This window comes from Saccopteryx bilineata, chromosome 1 (assembly GCF_036850765.1).
Source record: "Saccopteryx bilineata isolate mSacBil1 chromosome 1, mSacBil1_pri_phased_curated, whole genome shotgun sequence".
Classification (NCBI taxonomy): domain Eukaryota; kingdom Metazoa; phylum Chordata; class Mammalia; order Chiroptera; family Emballonuridae; genus Saccopteryx; species Saccopteryx bilineata.
In genome coordinates this window covers 274,870,223-274,893,976 of record NC_089490.1, presented here as the reverse complement: position 1 = coordinate 274,893,976, position 23,754 = coordinate 274,870,223, and positions in this window count along the sequence as shown.

Sequence of the window (23,754 nt, the reverse complement as noted above, 5' to 3'; positions counted from 1 at the left end):
AATAACAGCTAATCGAACAGGTGTGAGGTGGTATCTCATTGCCGTTTTGATTTGCATTTTTCTAATAGCTAAAGAAGATGAGCATCTTTTCATATATCTGTTGGCCATTTGTATTTCTTCCTGGGAGAAGTGTCTATTCATATCCTCTTCCCATTTTTTTATTGGATTGTTTGTTTGTTGTTGAGTTTTATGAGTTCTTTGTATATTTTGGATATTAGGCCCTTATCTGAGCTGTTGTTTGAAAATATCATTTCGCATTTAGTTGGCTGTCTGTTTATTTTGTTATCAGTTTCTCTTGCTGAGCAAAAACTTCTTAGTCTGATGTAGTCCCATTCATTAATTTTTGCCTTCACTTCTCTTGCCATTGGAGTCAAATTCATAAAATGCTCTTTAAAACCCAGGTCCATGAGTTGAGTACCTATGTCTTCTTCTATGTACTTAATTGTTTCAGGTCTTATGTTTAGATCTTTGATCCATTTTGAGTTAATTTTAGTACAGGGGGAAAGACTGTAGTCCAGTTTCATTCTTTTGCATGTGGCTTTCCAGTTTTCCCAGCACCATTTATTGAAGAGGCTTTCTTTTCTCCATTGTGTGTTGTTGGCCCCTTTATCAAAAAGTATTTGACTATATATATGTGGTTTTATTTCTGGACTTTCTATTCTGTTCCATTGGTCTGAGTATCTATTTTTCTGCCAATACCATGCTGTTTTGATTGTCGTGGCCCTATAATACAGTTTGAAGTCAGGTATTGTTATGCCCCCAGCTTCATTCTTTTTCTTTAGGATTGCTTTGGCTATTTGGGATTATTTATAGTTCCATATAAATCTGATGATTTATTGCTCTATTTCTTTAAAAAATGTCATTGGAATTTTGATGGGAATTGCATTAAATTTGTATATTGCTTTGGGTAATATAGCCATCTTGATTATATTTATTCTTCCTAGCCAAGAACAAGGTATATTCATCCATCTCAATATATCTTTTCCAATTTCCCTTAACAATGGTTTATAGTTTTCATTATATAAGTCCTTTACATTCTTTGTTATGTTTATTCCTAGGTATTTTGTTGTTGTTGTTGCAATCGTGAAGGGGATTATTCTTTTGAGTTCCTTCTCAGTTGTTTCATTGTTGGCATATAGAAAGGCTATTGATTTCTGTATGTTAATTTTGTATCCTGCGACCTTACTGTATTGGCTTATTGTTTCTAGTAGTCTTTTTGTGGATTCTTTGGGGTTTTCGATGTATAGGATCATATCATCTGCAAAAAGTGATACCTTTACTTCTTCTTTTCCGATATGGATGCCTTTTATTTCTTTGTCTTGTCTGATTGCTCTGGCTAGAACCTATAGTACCACATTAAATAAGAGTGGAGAGAGTGGACAACCCTGTCTTGTTCCTGATTTAAGGGGGAAAGCATTCAGTTTAGTGCCATTTAATATGATGTTAGCTGATGGTTTATCATATATGGCCTTTATCATGTTGAGATATTTTCCTTCTATACCCATTTTGTTGAGAGTCTTAAACATAAAATTGTGTTGTATTTTATCGGAAGCCTTTTCTGCGTCTATTGATAAGATCATGTGGTTTTTGTTCTTTGTTTTGTTGATATGGTGTATTACATTAACCGTTTTACGTATGTTGAACCATCCTTGAGATTCTGGGATGAATCCCACTTGATCATGATGTATTATTTTTTTAATATGTTGTTGTATTCGATTTGCTAGTATTTTGTTTAGCATTTTAGCATCTGTATTCATTAGAGATATTGGTCTGTAGTTTTCTTTTTTTGTGCCATCCTTGCCTGATTTTGGTATGAGGGTTATGTTGGCCTCATAAAATGTGTTTGGAAGTGTTGCTTCTTCTTCAATTTTTTGGAAGACTTTGAGTAGAATAGGAACCAAGTCTTCTTTGAATGTTTGATAAAATTCACTGGTATAGCCGTCAGGGCCTGGACTTTTATTTTTGGGGTTTTTCTATTTCTTCTCTACTGATAGGTCTGTTTAGGCTTTCTGCTTCTTCTTGACTCAGTCTAGGAAGGTTGTATTGTTCTAGGAATTTATCCATTTCTTCTAGGTTGTTGAATTTAGTGGCATAAAGTTTTTCATAGTATTCTACAATAATTCTTTGTATATCTACGGTGTCCGTGGTGATTTCTCCTCTTTCATTTTGGATTTTGTTTATATGAGTTCTTTCTCTTTTTTCCTTGGTAAGTCTTGCCAAGGGTTTGTCAATTTTGTTGATCTTTTCAAAGAACCAGCTCCTTGTTCTATTAATTTTTTCTATAGTTTTTCTGTTCTCTAATTCATTTATTTCTGCTCTGATTTTTATTATCTCCTTTCTTTCGCTGGTTTTGGGTTGTCTTTGTTCTTCTTTTTCTAGTTCCTTAAGGTGGGAAGTTAAGTGGTTCACTTGGGCTCTCTCTTGTTTGTTCTTATATGCCTGAAGCGATATGAACTTCCCTCTTATCACTGCTTTTGCTGCATCCCATAGATTCTGATATGTCGTATTGTCATTTTCATTAGTCTGTATATATCTTTTGATCTCTGCACTTATTTCTTTTTGACCCATTCATTTTTTAAAAGTATGTTGTTTAGTTTCCACATTTTTGTGGGATTTTTTTCCTCTTTTTTGCAGTTGAATTCTAGTTTCAAGGCTTTATGATCAGAAAATATGCTTGGTACAACTTCAATTTTTCTGAATTTGCTGATGTTGTTTTTGTGGCCCAACATATGGTCAATTCTTGAGAATGATCCATGTACACTGGAGAAAAATGTATACTCAGTCACTTTGGGATGAAATGTCCTGTAGATGTCTATCATATCCAGGTGCTCTAGTGTTTTGTTTAAGGCCACTATGTCTTTGTTGATTCTCTGTTCGGATGACCGATCTAGAGCCGTCAGCGGTGTATTGAGGTCTCCAAGTATGATTTTATTTTTGTCAGTTTTTGTTTTAAGATCAATAAGTAGCTGTCTTATATATTTTGGTGCTCCTTGGTTTGGTGCATATATATTAAGAATTGTTATGTCTTCTTGATTCAGTGTCCCCTTAGCCATTATGAAATGGCCATTTTTGTCTCTGAGTACTTTTCCTGTCTTGTAGTCAGCATTATCCGATACGAGTATTGCTACACCTGCTTTTTTTTGGATGTTATTTGCTTGGAGTATTGTTTTCCAGCCTTTCACTTTGAATTTGTTTTTATCCCTGTTACTTAGATGAGTTTCCTGTAGGCCGCATACAGTTGGATTTTCTTTTTTAATCCATTCTGCTACTCTGTACCTTTTTATTGGTGAGTTTAATCCGTTTACATTTAGTGTAATTATTGATACTTGTGAGTTCCCTATTGCCATTTTATATCTTGCTTTCTGTTAGTTTTGTGTCTTGTTTGATCCTTCTCTTTCGTTTTTCTATCTTTTGTTTTTATTTGGTTGTATTCCATACATCTTTCCTCTGTTGCTATCTTTTTTATCTCATGTGCTTCTGTGGTGGTTTTTTCAATGGTGGTTACCTTTGAGTAATGAAAAGGGTCCCTACCCTGTTCATTGTAGCAAACTATTTTGTGAGTACTTTTGCACTCCATCGTCCTTTGCTACTGTTAATCTCCATCTTCTCCCCCTCTTTCTTTTTGTTGTTGTCACAGTTTACATTTCGTTTTATTGTGTTCTTCTTGGAGCTTTTACTTGTGGCTCTGTTTTTTTTTGTTCTTTGTATCTGATTGGAGAACCCCCTTTAGTAATTCCTGGAGTGGGGGTTTTCTGATGATAAATTCCCTCATCTTTTCTGTATCTGTGAATGTTTTTATTTCTCCTTCGTATTTGAAGGATAGCTTTGATGGGTATAGTATTCGTGGCTGAAAGTTCCTCTCTTTCAGGACTTTAAATATTGGGGTCCACTCTCTTCTAGCTTGTGGAGTTTCTGCTGAGAAATCTGATGATAATCTAATGGGCCTTCCTTTATATGTTGTATTCTTCTTTTCCCTGGCTGTCTTGAGAATTTTTTCTTTGCTGTTGGTTTGTGTCAATTTCATTATGATATGCCTTGGAGTAGGTTTGTTGGGGTTAAGAAAACTTGGAGTTCTGTTTGCTTCTTGAACTTGAGGCTTTAGTTCTTTCCACAGGCTTGGGAAGTTCTCATCTATTATTTGTTTGAGTATGTTCTCCATTCCATTTTCTCTCTCTTCTCCCTCTGATATACCTATTATTCTTATGTTATTCTTTTTGATGGAGTCAGATAATTCTTGTAGGGCTATCTCATTTTTTTAAATTTTTGAGTCTCTTTCTTCTTCTCTCTGTTGTGCCTCAAGTTGCTTGTCTTCTATTTCACTAATCCTCTCTTCTATCTGACCTGTTCTATTAGCTAAGCTTGTTACTTCGTTTTTCAGCTCGTGAATTGAGTTTTCCATCTCTGTTTGATTTGTTTTTATAGTTTCAATTTCCTTGGACATATATTCTTTGTGTTCATTGAGTTGTTTTCTGAGCTCCCTATATTGCCTTTCTGTGTTTTCTTGTATATCTCGGAGGATTTTTAGGATTTCTATCTTGAATTCTCTGTCATTTAGCTCCAAGGTTTCCAATATATTAAATTTTTTCTCCATAGATTTTTCCTCATCTAGCTGTGTTACCTCTCTTTCTTTTGTATCCATGATATTCGATTTTCTCTTCCTTAATGGCATCTGAGGGTGGTTTTGTTGATAGTATTAATGAGATTTAATAAAGAATAAAAAGTTAAAAAAAATAAAAAATCGAAAAGAGTTGTTTTTTTTTTAAAAAAATTAATAATGAAATAAAGAAAAATAAAATAAAATAAAAATTTAAAAAAAAGGAAATTATTCCCCCCCTCCTTTTTTCCTCTCCTCTCCTCTCCCCTCTTTCTTGAGAAAATCTTGTGGTGGACTGTGAATTATAACAAACAATGCCTGTGATGGAGGGCCTGAATTGGGGAAAAGTAATAAAGGGGCAAAAAAAAAAAAGAAAAAAAAAGAGTGTATGGACCCACAAGAAGCAAATAAGGAAAAAATTTGGGTCAAGAATAAAATGATTTGCTTTTAGGTGTTGGTTGTCTAAGAGTTATGATGAGAGGAATAAGAGGAAAATGGAAAAATGGGGGGACAAATTAAAAAATTACTATTGTATTTAGTGGAACAAGAGCTAGATAATATGGAGAGCCAGGGATGGGAGCACTGCTAGTGAGTTAAAAAGGTGAATAAAAAACCCCCACAATGCCACAAACATAGGTTTGAGTCCCAGATAAGATAATTTGTTTGTTATTGAGGTTTGAATGAGAGGAGATGTAAAGGAGAAAGGAAGAAACTAATATAGAGGGAGAAAAGAAAGAGAGAGAGAGAGAAAAAGAGGGAACCACTAAAAGAAGAAAAAAGAAAGGAGAGAGAGAGAGAAAGAGAGTTAAGGGTTTTGGAGTGCAACCCTCATAGAGAGAAAGGAAGAGAAGAGAAAAGATAATGGGAGATGTAACACTTATGGGTAGTGTAGTTCAAGGAGAGGAGAGAGTAAGACCGGTAGAGAGTTAATCGGCCAAATTGGAGGAGGAAAAAAAAAGTATCAAGAATGAAGATAAGAGAAACAAATGAACAAATATAATAAAATGGGATAGGTTATAAAGTCTGCAGATTATTCTTGATTTTGAGAGGTTATCTTCTTGCTTTTTCTTTTCTCTCCCTCTTCCTGGTCGGTGACTCTGTACCCCGGGTTCTACCCCTTTGGCATGCTCAGGTAGAGGTTTGCCGTTGATAAGTCTCTATGGCAATGTCATGTATTGTGCTTTAGTCTCATTGGCAGTCGAAGCTCATTAGCATTTATAGGCTCCGACAGTGAGAGAGTCCGTGTTCCTGGAGCCTTTCCCTAGTCTTTCCTTCCTCAATTAGTAGCCTGATAATCCAGCTATGGGGTTGCTGCTTTCTCTGCCTGGATAGTAAGAGGCTCAAAGAGCTGGCAACTCCCCACTCTATTTCCACTCAGCACAGGTCTCTGGGTAAGGCTCAGTCAGTCAGAGCTGCTAGCATAATCAGGCGGGCTTTCCGCCCACTCGAAGACCTCTGGCTCTGCCACTCTGTCCGGTAACACAAGCGGGCGCCCACTTCTGGGGGGCGCTTGGAGGCTACTCTCACTCACTGTCTGCGACCAGGATATCCGGCCAGCAGTCTCACGCTCTGAGTGAAACCCCCAACCGCAGGGAAAAGTTGCAGCATTGGAATTGAGTCTCGCTCCGTCCCCGTGCGCGGCTTTTGCAAGGCGCTGGGGCGGCTCGAGATTCCGCTTTGGCCCACACAAAGGCCCCTGACTCTGCCCCTCTGTGCGATAACACGGGCGTGCACTGCCGAGGCACTCGGAGGAATTGCTCACTCCTTATCTGCGCGCACAAACCAGGATATGAGGCTGGCCGCGTTTCCCTCTGAGTGAAACCCCCTCCAGCACGGAAAATCTACACCGTTGGAATTAGTTCTCACTCCCTCCCATGCGTGGCTTTCCCAGGGCGCTGGGGCTGCCCAGAGACTCTGCCCTCAGCCCACAGAAAGGCCTCTGACCCTGCCTCTCCGTGGGGCAACACGGGCACCCACTCTCGGGGCCTAGGAAGAAATTCTCGCCCACTAACTGCGCACCGACCAGGAGACCAGGTAAAATGGCCACTCTGCTTGTCTTTCTTTGTTTGGGTTTGGCGCGAGTGTTAGCTTGTATTGCCCAGGTTGCCACAGGATCAGATTTTCCTCGGCTTGGATCTGTGTGCCACAGCCTGGTTCGGCCGTTTGTGCCGCGGCGGCCTGGATCTATTCACCCCCTTTGCCCGCCTCAGTTTCTATATTCACAGTTACCAGAGAAAGCCGCCCTGTTTAGGTTAGTGAGGAAGGCAGAGCATTTCTTACTCCCTATTTCCTTCGGGGTTTGGTTATATATTTAGCCAATTTTTCACTCAATCATACCTTTGGGTGTATTGTGAACCATCTGGAAGCTCCAAGTATAGGTTTTTCTGTTTCTGGTTGAAGATCTTGTTGAGTTTTGGGGGAGATTTATCGGTATCGCTTCCTACCCCGCCATTACTCTGACGTCATCTCCTGGGTTATTTTTTAATGTGGCTCTCTCTGCTTCTTGAACCTGTGTGACTCTTTCCTGCATCAATTTAGGAAAATTTTCAGCTATAATTTCTTCTAACAGTTTCTCTATCCCTTGTTCTTTCTCTTCTCCTTCAGGAACCCCTATTATCTGGGTATTGTTTCTCTTCATGTTGTCACATAGCTCTCTAAGAGTTTCCTCAGACTTCTTGATTCTTTTTTCTTTTTGCTGTTCTTCTTCCGTGCTTTCACTTATCTCATCCTCTAAGTCACTGATTCAATCCTCTGCTTCATCAAGCCTGCTTTTATTTCCTTGTAGTGTTGTCTTCATTTCTGATGCTATGTCATTTCTGTTTGGTTCTATTTTTATGATTTCAATATTTTTTGATGCTATGCTTGTTTTCTTTTTATTTAGGTGTTTATTATGTCCATTCATTGTTGCTCTAAGATCTTTGAGCATCCTAACAATCATTAATTTAAACTCTGCATCTGGTAATTTGGTTATTTCCATCTCACTCAGTTCTTTTTCTGGGGATTTCTCTTGTGATTCATTTGGATTGCATTTCTTAGTCTTCCCATTTTGTCTGTGTATACACTCTTCCTTTGGGTGTGTTGTTTGTATAGCTAGCTGAGTCTAGGGTTGGTATTGTCTGCCTACAATTTTCAGTTGTGTTGTTTCTAGGTCTTCTTGAGTTGGCATCAGCTATTGTTTGTAATCTTTTGTGGACTGCTTATCTGCTGTCATTATTCTTTTTGCTATTTGTGTCAGCATTTTTTATGTCTTAGCTGGGTCAGGTGTGAGGAGCCCTTCCTTAAGCTACCACTCTAACAAGGGTTCTTAGGTCCTGAACTGAGGCTCTCCATATTTGGCCACTGGATGTTCCTGCCCTGGACCTCCCTGGCCAGAGCCTGGTGTAGATCAGTGGCGGTCAAGGCCTATAACTGGCTCTTATCTACCTTTTTGGAGCTACAGGCAATCTAGATATTGTGGCTACCTCTGTTGGGCCCAGGTGCCATTGTAAATATTAGCTGTACTTCTAGGCTAGCTTTATCTACTCTTGGCCTGCAGGAAGTTCCTTTGAAAGTTCAAGTTCCCCTGAGATTCACTTTCTGCAGCCCCTTATTGCTGGCTGCTTGTTGAGTTCAGTACTGTAATTCAGTGATTAAGTACAGTATTGGATGTGACTTGTCCCATAAGCTCAGATGTCTTTCTATCCAGACTTTTAATTTATTTTATTGTATTTCTTTTTCTTCTTTTTCAGCAATCAGAAGGGTGTGGTCTCAGGGGACCAGTGGGTTTGGCCTCTAGGCTCCTGATGTGTGATCTCTCTATCAGCCCCCCGACCCCCCCACTGCTGTTGCTGCCTCAGGCATTTTGGCTTGAGAACTGCCAGTGCCAGCCCACCTCTGCAACCGCCATGGCTTCCTCTTCCCCTAGTGTGCCTGCACACACCCACTCAGACCAACCACGAGGTCACTCAGGCCCCAGCCACTGCCAAGGGAAGGCTCACGCCATGGGCTGGATTATGTTTGAGCTCAGACCTCCGCAGTGGCTTGCCATGGTTTCCACCACTGTAGGTGGCCCGTGCATGCCCGTTTGGACTGCTTCTGCTGTTGCCTGGGCTTCAGCTGCCGCCAGGTGCGGATCCACATCAGAGGTGTGATTGCATGCGTGCCCAGTCCTCTGAAGCAGCTTCTGTGGCCTCTGCCTCTGTGGGCCAGCTTATGCACAGCTGACATCAAGCCACTTTTAAGGTGTTCCTAGAGAAGCTTCTTGTTTATGTTAAACTACAGAGTTATGACATCAAGTCACTTCATAAATATATATATATATATATAACTTCACACACACACTAACTGGGCCCTGTGCAAAAGGCAGAGTCTGTTTATCATATCTGTACACACTGTATTAATTCCTATCCAGACAGCATAACTTTATTTACTTTCCTTAATTGCTTTTAGTATTATATCCTAATTCTTTCTATATATCTTTCATATTTTCTATATTTCTATATATTTAATTACTATAACATATTACTGAAACAGGGAGGTGGGCCCTGGCCGGTTGGCTCAGCGGTAGAGCGTCGGCCTAGCGTGCGGAGGACCCGGGTTCGATTCCCGGCCAGGGCACACAGGAGAAGCGCCCATTTGCTTCTCCACCCCTCCGCCGCGCTTTCTCTCTCTGTCTCTCTCTTCCCCTCCCGCAGCCAAGGCTCCATTGGAGCAAAGATGGCCCGGGCGCTGGGGATGGCTCTGTGGCCTCTGCCCCAGGTGCTAGAATGGCTCTGGTCGCAACATGGCGACACCCAGGATGGGCAGAGCATCGCCCCCTGGTGGGCAGAGCATCGCCCCTGGTGGGCGTGCCGGGTGGATCCCGGTTGGGCGCATGCGAGAGTCTGTCTGACTGTCTCTCCCTGTTTCCAGCTTCAGAAAAATGAGAAAAATAAAAATTAAAAAAAAAAAAAAAGAAACAGGGAGGTAAGAGTCCAGCTTTGGAGCTGAGCACAATGTCATGTGGGTGTTCAGGCACAAGTAATATCATCCATCACTCCACTCTCAAGAGAACCATTCTGGTGCCGTATGGATAGTGGATTGAAGAGACAGAGGGAGAAATGAGAGACTGAGAAGTAAGTTCAAATATTCTCCTCAATTATCATATTGATGTTGATTTATAAATATTTTTTCACAAACCCATGTGCAATTAAGTCCCTGTATTTTCATACTTCATGGAGTGATTATGAGCAAGAGAAGTTGCCCATCTGCCCTCTACTATGACTCCACCTCATCAAAATCTAGGCCCCAAAAGATCAAACTTGTCAGAACCAGCAACGGTCTCTGCCTTGTTAAACCCATTCATCAATGCTTGACAGTCATATGTCCCCCATCCTGGCTTTTCTCCCCTAATTCCATCTATTCCTGCTTGCTTCGCTTTCCATCCACCTGTCCATGCTGACCTCGCCTCACTTAACCCTCAGCAGCATTTGATGCATAGATTGCCTCCTTGCCTTAAAACACTTCAGTTCTTTGGATTCCAGGACATCCACTCAGAAAGTGATGGACTCTGAATTATTTTATCATTGTGCAAAGAAATTGATCCTTGATATTCTTTCCTTATTTGGTGTCTGACTTTGAGCTTCTTGAGCAGAATTTAATGAAAAGTAGCAACAAAAATAATCATGGAGACAGAAAGATGCAGGCCTGCTTTCACCTTGGAGATCACCATAACTCATTTCATTTGTGACTGCCAACCCTAAACTAAGGGGTCTCCCTGAAGATGCAAGGACCAGCTTCAATGTGGAATCAAGGACACTGGTTGCTCCCAGCCTTAGTAGAGATTGGTGTCCTTGACAGGGAACTACATCAAAGAGTTTCTGCTTTATTTTTTAGAAACATTTAGAGTAGGGTGATACTTCTGCAACCATGTAGAGCACATGGTATTTTAGAACTAAAGACAGACTCTTTATAGCACCTTTGTATGCATGTACTAGCATAAAGTAAAAACACACCATCTTGGTTTTGATAAATAAATTTGGTCCATTCAATGCTAATGTTCTGGAAGTGCTATACAGAAACAGAGAAAGGAAAGCGGAGCAGACTGTATGCTGTAAGAAAGGTCAGTGTCATACCCTGACACCATTTACCTTATTATTAGTTATTGTGTATGCTCTAGCTCTTTTTTTTTTTTTGACAGATACAAAGAAAGAGTCAGAGAGAAGGACAGATAGGGACAGACAGAAAGGGAGAGAGATAAGAAGCATCAATTCTTTGTTGTGGCTTTTTAGTCATTTACTGATTGCTTTCTCATATGTGCTTTGGTAGAGGAAGCTACAGCAGAGTGAGTGACCCCTTACTCAAGCCAGCAAACTTGTGCTCAAGCCAGAGACCTTGGGCTTCAAGCCAGTGACCTTTGGGCTCAAGTTAGCAACCATGGAGTCAGGTCTATGATCCCACGCTCAAGCCCGTGACCCCACACTCAAGCTGGTGAGCCCATGATCAAGCCAGTGACCTCGGGATTTTGAACCTGGGTCCTCTGCATCCCAGTCCGATGCTCTATCCACTGCGCTCAGGCTGCTTTAGCTCTTACAATTGACATACAGTGGTCCCTTGTCTATCATGGGGGTTAGGTTACAGAACCCCCCACGATAGGCAAAAAGCTGAGTGACCTTATATTTATTTTATTATTTATATACATTTTAAGGCTTTATAAACCCTCCCCACACTCTTACAAACTTTTCCCACACTCTTATAAACACTTTCTAGGCTCTTAAACACTTTCTATACCTTAAACCTACGTAATTTTAACATTTAAAATTTTATATGGATACTCATTAGTGAATATACAATAATATTCTTTTAATATGTTTTAATTAATATTTTTATATTGTTTTCACTTTTTTAGGCTAGAAAATACTTATTTTACCGCAAAAAATAATTAAAAAATAAACATATAAAAATACCTATATACTGTACTGCAAAATCCTGTGATATAACAAAAAATTAGATATATATTAATATAATTTAAAAATCCACGATACAGTGAGACTGTGCAAAATGAACCGTGATATGGCAAGGGACGGCTGTGTGGGGTGTGTGTGTGTGTGTGTGTGTGTGTGCACGCGTGCACACTCTAGAAAATCTATTTAGCAGAAATCTATCTTCACTTTGTGAACCATAACAGAACTTGGAAAGGCAAAGACGATTTTTTAAAGGAAACACAGAAAGCCACAGAGTAGCTTGCCAGTACAATCTGGCAGGTGTTTTGCATGGCTTATTTGGCTCATCTTCACAATGCTGAGGCCTTGGCTCTCCCTAAAAGACTCATGGGGATTTAGGACCCCAGGCATAGAGGAGACAGAAGGCTTATATCACTGGATCCATCCCAATATGCTCCTGGTTCTGGTTCAGATTCTGTCAAATCTCAGCTCAGCTCTCCAGATATTTGATCTCATTGTGTATCAATCTGATATTAAACAAGGACTCTTAAATTCAGATTTGTTATAGGTACATATTATTCATAATTTCTTTTTCTAAATGATGTTATTTGTTCCTAAACTAATTTTTGGAGAGGTATAGGGTAGACCTTAAGGATCAGTTGATACCATAATTCTAAGAGTGTGAACATATAATTCTATAATGCTACAGGACAGGGTGTTTTACTGTACCTAATGCCTACTGGCCCCTGGTAAACCACGGGCACAGCACCAATTAAATCTTAGAGAACAAGTGAACAGCGTGACTGTCACCTGGGGTACCTTTGAATCTATACATTTTTTTCCCAAGGCTGTGTTTTTCTCCTCATTAATTCAATTCTCTTTCCTGAAATCTTCTTTCTTATGTGTTATGCAACTGAACTGAATATTAACATATTGAATTTATTGAACTGGAAATCGGTATTTCCCACTACTATTTTGAAAACCAGGTAAGTAGAATTATTCTATATTTCTCTTAAACAAACAAACAAACAAACAACTCAATTGCCTTTTAATTTACACAATGAAAAGAGTGCCTATGTGGTTTTGTGTGTGTTTGTGTATATTTGTGTAAGACCCTCAATCAAAGATGGCATCCAGAGTCTTATAGAATGTCTACACTTTTGATTAAATAACTTCCAATACTATAAGAGGCTACAGTTATGTGTGAAGAGTCTCCTTGCCCTAAGTACAGAGAAGACTTATTCATGTCAATGTCATCACAACCTGTACATTTTCTGGTCCATGATGGGCAGTCATTCAGTATGTGGTGAACTGAATGTAAACTTTGGTTTTTTTGAATTAAACTGTAAATAATTTAGTTTTAAATTTTACTTTCACAGTGAACTGGATTTAGAAAAAGAAAACAAAGTATGTTGAACCTGGTAAATATTTCTTCTTTTTACATTATTTAACTAATGGAAGGCTGTCTACCTTCCCTGCAGTTCAGAGGTTAAAAATAAAAACTTTCCAAAAGAAGCAGTTACTGAATTTAAATGTGAAATACAAATCAATTAGGTACAGATTATATTTCTAATGTATCTTCTCAGAGAACAGGAGATTAAAAGTAAAAAATTAAAGCAGAAGTTTCCCATATCTCTAAAATTGATAGATGCTGGCAACAATAACACCAAAAGAGGTTCTAATTGCTATTTCCCGATGTTTTTCATTAGCTGCACTAAAAAGAAACATTATGAAGTTTCTAGTTAGAGTTCATAGGATCAATTTTTCTAGATTTTTTACTTTTTTGTAGTTTTATTTTTTTTTATTTTTTTTTATTTTTTGTATTTTTCTGAAGTTGGAAATGGGGAGGCAGTTAGACAGACTCCTGCATGTGCCAGACCGGGATCCACCAGGCATGCCCACCAGGGGATGATGCTCTGCCCATCTGGGGTGTTGCTCTGTTGCAACCAGGGCCATTCTAGCGCCTGAGGCAGAGGCCATGGAGCCATCCTCAGCACCCGGGCCAACTTTGCTCCGATGGAGCCTTGGCTGCAGGAGGGGAAGAGAGAGACAGAGAGGAAGGAGAGGGGGAGGGGTGGAGAAGCAGATAGGCACCCCTCCTGTGTGCCCTGGTCAGGAATCGAACCTGGGACTCCTGCATGCCAGGCTGATGCTCTACTACTGAGCCAACCGGCCAGGGCCTATTTATTTATTTATTTTAAAATTTTTATTGAATTTATTGGAGTGACATACCATAATTTATAAAATTATTGTAGGGCCAGCAGTCACCGTTGTGGCCATGAAGGTTCACATTGGATTCGGGCAGACAGTAAAGAAACTGGAGCCAGAAAATGGTGGTCATTCCGTTTATTAAAGTCTTGTATCAGCAGATGAGCAAACAGGCAGGGAAGACCGCTTCTCTCTCTCTTAGGACTCCCAGACCCCTCAGCACTCCAGACTCAGCCAGACTTCTAGGCCCCCATCAGCCTCAGCAGGGCTCCCAAGCCCCTCAGCTCTCTCTCTCTGCACTCTGCACTCCCCAGCCAAAACTGGCTGTGGGGGTGGGGGGGACCCTCTCCAGCAAACAGTAGCAAGCAATTGCCCTTCCCAAGCATGAAGGTAACCCGGAGTTTGCAATCTGCTGCCCTGAGGGCAAGCACCCACAGCCTTCCATAAACTATGCACACATGGTGATGCCCCAATACAAGTGAGGAAACCTAAAAAACATTTGTTGTAAACTTATTTGCCGGAAAATTATACGGGCTTCAGATGCACAATTCTACAGCACATCATCAGTATATTGCATTGTGCGCGTTCACCACCCCAAGTCTAGTCTCCTTCCACCACCATTTATCTTTCTTCAACCTTCCTCCATCTCCCCCCACCTAAATAAAAAAATATATTTTTTAATTCTTTTTTGCTAGAAGAAATGGCTGTTAGATAATGGGTTCCAGTGGTCATTATACATTTTGCAAGGCTGTGTATATTCACCAGGAAAAATATTCACCATCTCCCTCTTGATTAGCAAAATTACATGAACCTTACAGAGGACAGGAAACTGTCCTTGCATAACTTTTAGGAGCAAAAGAGACTCTCAGAGCAATTTAATTTGGGTGAATAAAACATAATGAGACTCAAACAACCTAATTTATCCCTAAGGCAGATAAGGTCATTTTAAGGTTGGTGTTTTTGCAATCAGCCAAGTATTGAAGCTGTTGTTTTATGATTTTCAGTGTGAAAGCCATGCAATGTGGTTGTGCTTTACGGATGCCGGGAAACCAGGCAACACCTTGGTTCTTGGATCCAGGGCAGAGCTGAGTCTGCCGAAAGCTGCCTGCTATCTCTTGGTTGCCAGACTAAAAATATGTCTTCAAAGACAGATTTTCAGAAACGCCCATTTATCTCCATGGCCTTCACATTCTACTTCAGGACTCTGCAACAGGAAGGCCTCCATGTTCTACTTCTCACAAGGGCAGGCACATGGTAACCAGGCAGCTGCTGGGGCTCTTCCACGGAGACGGGAGTCAGGTAGAAGCAATTAGCAGCAATTCTGGGCCTTGTAGGTAATGTAATGCCTTGGGGCACTCCTGGTGTTTAGTTTGCAGACTTGAATGGCCAGGGGCATTGCCAGGCTCTACAAGACATCACACAGAAGCATGAGGGAGGACCTCCTCACCACTGCCCTGCAGCTCCTTCTCAGGGACAGCTGCAAGTACACCGGCTTGCCAAATGAGAGAAAAACTGTTCTCTTTTGTTACCCAGGCTCTCTGATCTAATGGCAGGTCTGTACTTCAGACAAGCTACTCTGATTTTAAGTGGCGAAACATCTAGAAGTTATTGCACATTCAAAATAGTCTGAGATTTATTTGCTTATGTGTGTTTTCAGCAGCATTGTGGCAGGGAAAATTAATGGTGTATATGTCGGTAGTGCTGCAGTAGAACTGAAAATATGTGAGGGTCAACCAACAAATTAAGCTTTTCCTGAAATTTCTTAGACATATAACACCAGAGCAGTCCCCTTCTAAACACCTGGGTGGAAGGGAGCAGGTAAGAAGAATATATTCCCTTGGTTCAGACACTACCTCTTCTGGGTCACCCTTGCAACTGTCCCAGCAGCAACCCAACCTGGCCCAGGCATGGCCAACAGACGGCCTGCAGGCCGGATCCTGCCCACGTCATGAGTTTATGGGCTCGCAATTAAATTTTTAATATTCTCTGTATGATGTACTGTGGAAATGAAGTAAGTGGTACTTTTAAATCATTATACATAAACTACGATATCTAACCATTGTACAACAATAAAAATTAAAATCTCAGTTACTCAGAAATGGAAGCATATTTGATTATTGGAAATCGAGATATTTAAGAAGATAGTGATACGCGGAAAAGAATTCTGTGTGTGACTAATCTAGGGTTAACTTCCAATAACTCATCGAATGGATTCCCGATACTCTTTATTTTTTAAAAAAAATCTGTTATAAAGGTTTACAACCTGTGTACTCATCTGTGCAATTTTTATAAGCAATTGAATAATGGAAAATATGGAAATTTAAAAAAATTTGCCAAGGAATATTTAGTAATCTTCAGCTCAACTTATATTTGTGAACAAACTTTTTTCTTTAATGAATCAAAATAAAAGTACAACAAGATCAAGATTGAATGATTTACATTTGGAGGCTGTTAAGAACAGCTACTACAAGTATAGAACCAGATATTAAAAAAATAATAGGCGATGCAAAGTGCCTCGACACATCACATTAGTTTTTTTGTTAATTTGTTGTACTAAATTACTTACATTTATTCATAAAAAATTACATAATAAAATTTGGTATACTTTTACGAATCATTTTTGTATTTAACATTTTTTAATTTTAATATTTCATCAGGCCCATGAAAAAAGTTTTCTTTCTAATCTGGCCTGGGGGCAAGAACTGTTGGCCAGGCCTGGGTAGGCCTTTCATGACCCTTTATCTTAATTGCTCAATTTTTCAAATCTCCTCTCATCTTTACATTTCTAAAATGCAAGTATGGTGTCTTACTCAGTGTTGCGTTTTGACTGTAGCAAGAACAACAGAACAGATCATCAATAAATATTGGTTGAAATAAATTTAAATAAATGAGATGTACGAAGAAATTGAAGGCCTCATGAGGAAAATTGGAAGGGAGACTTAATAGCCTTTTGTGTTCAGCACAAGAAATAATAAAGACAAACAAAATAAAAACAGTATTGGTTATAGTCCACTTTTTAAAAGTAAATGCTCAAAAGTTTTATTTATTATTAATTCTTTTTTTAATAAAATGCTCGGCAAGCACTATGCTGCTTGCTCTGCCATCCAGTGCCCAGTTCTGTTTCCCCACTTAGTCTCTCCTCCATAGACTGAACTATAATTTAGAAATGCTGATACTCAAATTCTTACAGATTGTGGAGAATAAAGAGGGAGAAATTTATGTGTACTAGAATTTTTCAAGGAGAGAGGACCTTTAGTTTGGGAAGTGAGAAAAATAGATGGTAGGTATAAATATAGATATCTCCTAGGAACTTATTTTCACTTTAATCTTAGGGCAACTCAGGAGGAAAGGAGAGACCTGCAGACTTCACAATAATGGATTATTAGGGGCATGAGGTGAAACAGAAGAGGGTGATATTAAAGCATGAAGGTAAAAAGTGTGCAGTGAGGGGCAGGAATAGATTACTAAAAATCAGTAGTCAGAATCAGGTGAGAGAGAATAGGCAGAATTAATTGGAGTCAGGGCAGGTGTTAGGTCAAAAATTTAGGGCTAAATAAGATCTAGGAATCATGAAAGGGGGAAGGACCTGCAGGCTAGCAAGACAGAAAATGTTTAGGAAAACATTAGCTATGTGTTAAGCTCCTTCTCCGATATCCACAATGCTAGCAATGTGAATTAATGTTTGCAAGAATTCATGTCTAAATGCCAGTCAGCAGATGCCTGTGAATACCTGGTGAGATGACACACTTGGGGGGACGGACAGGTGCACCTGGGGAAGACCAGGCAGCAGTGGGCGATGAGGGTGGCATGGGGAGGCTTGCAGAGAGTGTCTTGCAAAACTCATCTCAGAGGCCTGCTCAGTGGAAGAGTCTAAACCCCACAAGTTGATGTTTTTAGGATAATAAATATCCCAATAATGACAACGGAAAGAAATTTAAGACAAGAGAAATATTCCTGGAATTATTTGACTATAAGCAGCAAAAGGATATTTCAGTAAGACAGAAAGCAAGAACCAAGTAACAAAGTTCTTAGGCCAGACTTAAATTGAATATTGTAAGATAGCCTTTTTCAATAAAACATTTGGACATTAAATTCCAACTAATAGAGCAGAAAGAACTAAGTGGGTATGTTAAAGTACAACAGATCTCCAGTACCTAAAAATATCTCTGAATAAGCAGAAAGGTTCTGAAGTCTGAAGTCGAAATGTGGTGTCAGCACTATTTACGGGGTTAGCCCTTATGAGCCCCTCAAGAGGGCCATTTCTGTGCAGGCTTAGCATTCATGACCACAGCTCCATCAAAGCAGGCCCAAATAACTGCATCAGGAGATAGGCTTGAAAATATTTAGCTTTCTTCGATGTCTACTCATTTTGAAATGAATGTTTAACAAATGAAAGCAATTTCTATTCATGCACATTCCACCCATAATTTGTTTTTTGTGAGTTCTTTCTAGAATTAAATTTTCTTAACTAATTTGCCATTTAGCATAAGAATTTTAATGGGCCGTTCCAAACTGTAGTGACGGGAAACCAGATCTATTTTAATAGTCAACCTTTTCCCGGCAAAATTTAGCTGGGTGTTATCTGCATAGCTGAAATTAGAAATGTAAAGCCCTGTCCCCTGGTCTCCTTCCTTTCTCTTCCCTTTCTTCTATGTTAGGAAGTGTACTCAGGCATTGGCTTAGATTCTGGATGAAACAGCCCAAAGAACAAAGCTTTTTCTTTTCAATATGCAACATTTATTGACAACTGTTGATTCTTTAGGCATGCTCTTGGTCACTTGACAAGATTATATCTGTTCATGATATACAAGTGAAGACTTTGTAACATCTGTGCTTTCCTTCCACCATAAAAATTATTATTTTGAACTTAGTGGTAGAGTCAGAGACAGCATCTAAGTTTAATTTTGTACTTCATTTTAAGAGCATTTATTTAACAAATTTGTAGTAGAGGCAATATTTCAAGCAAATACTCAAAGTGCTCGGATTACAGTGTTTTCAAGCACTTTCAAGTGTGTAGAAGTATCTATTTACTTATAAACACTAGTCACACTAATTGAAAGTCACTCTTGTTTCTTTACTTAGAAGTTTCCTTATGAACCCCTCTGAGATAAATTGTTTCAAGTGTGGTTTTGTTTAATATCTGCACATTTGAAAGTAACAGGTAAGTTTTCTTGAGAATTTTTTATACTTTGATGTCCAACTGGAGAAAACTTGGACTATTGTACAAACATGTATTAATTCACTGTGTAGATGGGTGTTGAGGGCCTGCGTTGTAGAAGGGACTTGGGCACGCTGGGAGGGAATACTTTATCGCCTCTACCTCATCTAACTTGCAGTAATTCAGCGTGTAAAGGCTCCATGGGGTAATAAAGATGAAGATGTGTCTATTTTCCTCAAGCAGGCCGTGATCCATGAGGAGAGTGAAATTCATATGTACAAATAATTAAAATATGAGCTTTGCTTTATTTTTTGCAAATAGTTCCCACTATTGCCAAGCACTTCCTACTTATCAGCTTTTCTAGTTCTTTCCCAATCCGGTTAAGGTGGGCTCTGTTAATATTTTCATTTTCAACCTAAGCTACCTGAGCCAGAGAGGTTTAGAATCGTGAGTGCCTGAAGGGAGCAGGGTCCTGTGCTCTTATTCTGCACAGGAGGCTGCCTGTCCTTATGCAATCAATGGCCACTGTGGAAGTTTTCAGACTAGGAGCTCTAGGACGTCTTGCTCCCTTAACACATCCTGAGGACTCCCTAACTCCATCAGTGCAAATAAAACTAACTTAAAGCTTTGCCAAGAAATTTTTCATGATTAAAATTGAAATAGATTTTAACTACTAGCACAAAGAATTTCTACTTATAATGTTTGTTTTTAAAGCTGAGACCTTTTAAAATATTTATTTATATATTTTTAAATTGAACAGTAAAACCAATACATGTTAACTACTTTACGTAATAGAATTCCATCAAAAATAGTTGTATTTTCCAAACAAACAAAGAAAAACAGTCAGAAGATGGAATTGTTTTACATTTTTACAAATTTCTTTATGGTCTTGCTTCATAGAAGATAGCTGGGTTCTCGAGCTACTTCAGCGTTTGATCTACTGAGACACCAGAAAACATTTCCACTGCACACTTGAGAAAGGATGGATTTTAAAAGGAAATACTGTTTCAGTGTTATTGTGGAAATCGTTTTGACCTTGGAAACTCCTTCAAGTGGATGCTTAGAGTGGATGCTCAGACCACAGCTTGAGAAGCAATAATTACTGATGGCTACCGTGTTGTAGGTACTATGAATGGGGAATCAGCGAGAATTAAAGAAAGACAGCAAAGTTCAAAAGCAGTAAAAAAAAAGTGGTATAAGATTTTTTTTCCTCCAACTTTTTATTACATAAATTTCCAAAGAGCAGGGTTGACTGGATTTCATCATGAATATCCACATCACCACCATCTGGATTCCACAATTAACATTTCACTATACCTACCTTTTCACATATACAGCCACCATTCATCCTTTCTCCATCCGTCAAACTATTTTACCTTTCGTGCATTTCAAAATATATTGAAATCATTAGCACATTCCCTTCTAAAAACTTTATCTCTGGCCCTGGCCGGTTGGCTCAGCGGTAGAGCGTCGGCCTGGCGTGCAGGGGACCCAGGTTCGATTCCCGGCCAGGGCACATAGGGGAGGCGCCCATTTGCTTCTCCACCCCCACTCCTTCCTCTCTGTCTCTCTCTTCCCCTCCCGCAGCCGAGGCTCCATTGGAGCAAAGATGGCCCGGGCACTGGGAATGGCTCCTTGGCCTCTGCCCCAGGCGCTAGAGTGGCTCTGGTCGCGGCAGAGCACACGAGCATCGCCCCCTGGTGGGCGTGCCGGGTGGATCCCGGTTGGGCGCATGCGGGAGTCTGTCTGTCTCTACCCGTTTCATTTTTAATAAACAACAACAACAACAAAAACTTTATCATCTCTAGGATGTTAAACTAGACTCGATATTTGTGCACGTTTCTTCTCTTGATGGCAATTTTACCCATAAACAAGTGTTAAGTGCACATTCACTGAGCTAATAAATGCATACACTCTGTAACTCAAACACTTAAGATGCAGAACGTCACCATCACCCCAGAAAGTTCTGATGTCGCTTCTCAGCTCGTGCCTTCATTCACAAAGGAGCAACCATGATTCTAACTTTTTCTAGCATAGATTAGTCTTGCCTACTATAGAACTTCATAGGTATGTCCTCTGGGACATACTCACTCTATGTAACACTGTTTTCAATCAATCCAAGTTTGCATATATTAATAGTTTGTTCCTTTTTGCTGAGTATCTATAACTCCATTATGTGAGTGGACCTAAATTTGTTTTTTCCTTCTTCTACTGATAGTTATTTACTGTATTTCCAGTTTTTGTCTCTTTCAAATAAAGTTGTTATGGACATTTCTATGCAAGTGTTCTTGTGTATATGAATCTTCATTTCCCTAGGGTAAGTGCCAGTTATGGACTGGGGATGTTTAGTATTGTAAGAAAACTGACAGAACTTTCCTGAAGTCGTTGTACCATTTTCCCCCCATCAGTAAGGTATGAGTGTTTTGGTTGTATCCTCACCAGTATTTACTGGGGTTTTCTGTTTCTTTCTTTCTTACTTTTGTTGTTTTCCAGTTCTGATGGGCGTGTAGCAGTCTCACTGTAGTTTTTAATTTGCAATTTTCTTGTGATTAATGATGTTAAAGACTTTTGGCCACTGAGCTGTGGAGATTTCTGACTGACTTCTGCTGGAAGAAGCAGAGAGGTTTCAGGGGAGAGGTGGAAGAGGTAGCCACAGGAGGAGCTGTCATGGCTGATGGAGGAAGGGGCAGAAACGATGAAGCACCAGCAGTTTCTAGGGAAAGGAGAGGAACTGGAGTTGGCTGGAGAGTCAGGTTGCACATCATTTAGAAGGGAGTCATGGGAAAGGCCCTTGGGGATGGTTGGTAATCTCCATAACATCGTGAAGTGTATGAAAAGGGAAAATTAAGAAACTTAAGTTTATTTGGTAATTCAGAGATAATTAAAATTTTGAGCAAAAGAATTAGAATATTGTACTTTCCTATGCACAAATACTTGAGGGGAGCTTTCTCCTTAATATTGGGTGGCCAGTTTGGGATTAATGGAACAGTCAAGATGAGAGAAGTGAATGAAAGTTCGAGTGAGATTTGAGGTAGATGGTAGCATCAGAAATAGAAAGGAAGACAGGGATGAAGAGCATCAGAGGGAGAATTTATAACAGAGAGTTCAGGTCAGCATGGGGAGACTTTATGACATTTGGATGTTTGAGAAAAAGAGTTCCTGAGATGAACCTGAAGAACTTAGATCATATGACAGGTATGATAGTGATGTCAGTGCTCTGAATAAATGAGCATAATTATTCAAAGCAGAAGGCCAGTTTCAAACTTAGCTCTCCTTTCTGGTTAGGTGACCATGGGAAAGTTATTAAACCTATCAATGATTTACTCATTGTAAAATAGTGAGTACAAATAGACTGCCTAGTACTTCACAATGTTATAAGGCTTAATTCACTTAATCCATTTAGTCCTTCAACAAACATCTATACTCCTGAAATGCACAGAGGAAGTCATAATACTCTGTAGGCACTAAGGAATTGATAAGGTCTCCTAATGGCACACAGGAAATCCAGACATGTTGTTGAAAGGAGGAGTTCCTTTTTATACATTTTTACTGCATTTGAATTGCACTTAGACATTACAGGCAATTTTGCATGTATTGTTTTACCTAATTCTCTCTCAAACTATGTGACCTGGGTATTGTTATACCAATTTAAAACACACACGGTAGAGACAAGAGATGGAGACAAAAATCATCTGAAACCACGACCTAGAGGGAGTACAGACTAAGGGAAAGGGGTCACTGAGGTAAGAGAAAGGACACACTCTGCTGATGGAACTTCAGGAGTTGTCCAGGTAGGAGTGCAGGAGACCTGGCAATGGAGAGAGATGTAGGGAGTAAGAGGAACATGCCTGTCTGCACTCAGAGACATGTGAGCCTTTCACTAATTAGCATAAGCATTCCAGCTCCCCATCCATGACTCTCCTGGCAGGAGTCACTTTCTCTGTATTAGGCCCAAAATTTCCATCTTTCCAGTGTTATGCCTCATGAGTTCTTGACTTTTTTCTGCCAAGGCTGCCTGTGAAATGGGACACATTGACACTCTTTGGAAGATTGGAGCTCCTGCTGGTAAGATCTTGGACGTGTGAGACTAACAAAATAACCATGTTTGGATGGGCTAACATTACCCATACAGGAAACGAACTCAAAACTGCTGTAGTTTTATTCAGTATGGGAGAACGCTGCACATACAAGAAACTTACCCTTTTGGATTGCATGTAAGAGGTATTAACATAGAGTGTCTTAGGAAAAAATAAACTTCAAAATATTATATCAGAGCACAGCAAAAAGAACTGTAGGGGGGCTAACTGCTGAGGGCACCCCTTTTGTTACGGATGGTTTCTGAGAACAGAATATTCTCACTACCTCATGCCATATTTTGATATGGAATTCTCTGAAAAACAGAAATCAGCTAGCATTTGTCAGGAGATATTGTCTGAGAGTCAGAATTAGGCAAAACAGTATTTGTACAATATTTATCTGACAAGCAAATTTCTAAACATCTGTCAAGGAGTAAGTTAAGTACAGTACTTGTTTATCTCTTCAGATAAAGATGGTTTTCAGCCTCAATTCAGGAGTCTCCAGTACTATTGCTATTTTCTGGATAGCAGTGATGTGGCTTCGCCCTCTGCCCCACATGATGGATGTTATCAGGAACCACTGACCTCCCTGATCCAGGGATAGAGTGTGTGATCTTCCATCTTCCATGCAAATAAAAAAGACATGCTCCTCCCAGTAAGCTTGACTTTGCATGTAAAGCTGGCTTTGTTGCCTTAGGATTCTGTAAGGAGAGAAACTCTTCTCAAAAAGATAGCATCATTAATTTTATTACTTTCAGATCATAAACTTCAAAATTCTGAGCCAGAATAAGGAGCTTGAAAAGGTGATGACTTAATAAT